The sequence below is a fragment of the Myotis brandtii genome, unplaced genomic scaffold, assembly GCF_000412655.1.
Source record: "Myotis brandtii unplaced genomic scaffold, ASM41265v1 scaffold36, whole genome shotgun sequence".
Lineage (NCBI taxonomy): Eukaryota > Metazoa > Chordata > Mammalia > Chiroptera > Vespertilionidae > Myotis > Myotis brandtii.
The window spans coordinates 5,278,924-5,281,332 of NW_005363836.1; the positions used below are offsets into that span (position 1 = coordinate 5,278,924).

The 2,409-nt window shown below is 38.1% G+C and overlaps 1 protein-coding gene across 1 annotated transcript in view; it reads left to right on the forward strand.

Annotated features, from left to right (window-relative positions):
* Positions 1-2,409, forward strand: part of MSH4 (mutS homolog 4) — a 67,666-nt gene that overhangs the window by 61,815 nt on the left and 3,442 nt on the right. The window lies entirely within an intron of this gene.

Consider the following 2,409-nt stretch of genomic DNA (forward strand, 5'->3'; position numbering starts at 1 on the left):
CTTTGAATATTCCTTGCCACTCCCTTCTGGCCTGCATAATTTCTGTTGAGAAATCAGCTGACAATCGTATGGGTACTCCCTTGTAGGTAACTGACTTTTTTTCTCTTGTTGCTTTTAAGATTCTCTCTTTGTCTTTTGCTCTTGGCTTTTTAATTATGATGTGTCTTGGTGTGGTCCTCTTTGGATTCCTCTTGTTTGGGGTTCTCTGCGCTTCCTGGACTTATAAGTCTATTTCTTTCACCAGGTAGGGGAAGTTTTCTGTCATTATTTCTTCAAATAGGTTTTCAGTATCTTGCTCTCTTTCCTCTTCTGGCACCCCCATAATTCAAATGTTGGTACGCTTGAAGTTGTCCCAGAGGCTCCTTACACTATCCAGGCTAGAGGGAGAAACACGCGCAGTAGGAACTAGAGCCTCAGAGAAAGACTGCCCCCTAAAATTTGTGGCTGTTGGGATCAGTGTAGCCCTCGAATGTGGAAGGGGGTCCACAGGGCTGCTGGCAGAAGGGGATTCTAGATATTAACCCACAGCTGGATTGGACCCAGAAAGGCAGCCTGAAGTACTGTACCGGCTGCGCAGGGTGGTGCACAGAGTCATGTGCAGAGCCAGAGTAGAGAGGCCTTTTAGGCCAGGATATTAAGACAGAAACACTGCCACCCAGGGGCTGTAGCAGAAATTATAAACACAACTAAAAAAAGACTGAGAACCAAAGAGAGCAGAGAGATCCGCCTGCTTGAAAATAGGGTGTGGCTTACGACACCAGGGAACTTCAATACTGTGCTGACTACCTGCAAGGAAAAAGACGTGCCAAGCAGAACAGTGGAGAAAGTGAACCACCTTCACTACTTCACATTTTTATTTTTTATCTTTTACTTAAGAAACACATTTTTTTCTCTCACTCTATTTTACCTTACTTTTATTATATTTTTATTTTTAACTGTTAGTATTAAGTATTAATACTATTATTTTACCCTTTTCAAAAAGTTTTATTTTATGTTATTTTTTCTTTATTTTATTTTATTTTATTTTAGGATTAGTGTTATGCATTCTATTTTGATTTTCCCTTTAACATTATTTTACTCTATCTCAATTTCTCCTTTATGCCAACACTCTCTTTATCACTTTTCCCCTTTTTTTGTCTTGTTTCTCTTACCCTGTTCCTGCTTTAGTTTTTCTCTACCCTTTCTTTTTACTCCCTGTTAAAAATTGATCTTACTCACACATCTAATTTCCTCTCCCCTGCTCCAAACCCATACACACTTCTCTCTTCACTTTCTTCACTATCTAAATTCTTTTTCTTTTTTTCCTTTTTCTTTCTTTCTGTCTTGTTGTTGTTTGTTTGATGATTGGTTAGTTTTTTTGTGTGTTTTTTTGCTTCTGGTTTTCCTCTCCTCACTTGTTCTCTTCTTCTACTAATAGCTTAACTATTTCCAATCACCAACTCAGGCCTATCTACTCTCTATCCTCCTTTTCCAATAGTAAACAAATACATTATTTAGTTTTTAACTTTTCTTCTTATACAGCCATTCTCTTTCTAACTCCTCTATACTGAATTGTGAGTATTTCCCCATTCAATCAATTTCTTGACCTTACCTCCTGGAAATAAGCTCTTCCTCCTCAGATTCATCTGGGTGTTTGTTGTTTGCATTTTTTGGATTAGTTGTTTTATTGGCATTTTCCCTCATATACATATTTTTTTCCCTTTTTTCCCCTCTTTTCTCTTACATTTTTTCCTTTTCTCAATATCATTTTTGCACTCATCTCTATTCCCTAATTCTCTTTTCTCTGGTGGTCACCTTTATTTAGGGGTATTAGTATTGTGAATACATTTGTGTTTGGTGCCCTGTGCGTTGTGTCTCGTTGTGTTGTATTTTGTGCCTTTAAGTCAATGCAGGAGAGAGAGAGCTACATAACCAGAAACCCTGAGAGGAGCGATCATAGGGAGACAAAAAAACAGCCCACATAAGAAAGAAAAGGAAGAATCACCAGAAAAGGAAGTAAGTGAAATGGAGGCAAGCAATATGAAAGAGAAGGAATTCAGAGCAATAGTTGTAAGGTTGCTGAAAAGGATGGAAGACAAATTAAACAATATGTGTAAAAACCAAGAGCAAATGAAGAAGAACCAAGAAGAAATGAAAAATGACATTGCTGCAATAAAGAACTCAATAGAAAGCATCAACAGTAGACTAGAAGAAGCAGAGGACCACATCAGTGAGCTAGAAGGCAAGGTAGGAAAAAATACCCAAGCAGAGCAGCATCTAGAAAAAAAACTTAAAAAACAGGAGGAGAGCCTAAGGGAACTTTGAGCCAACATGCACCGAAACAACATTTGCATAATAGGGGTGCCAGAAGGAGAGGAAACTGAGCAAGGTATAGAAAACCTGTTTGAAGAAATAATGACAGAAAACTTC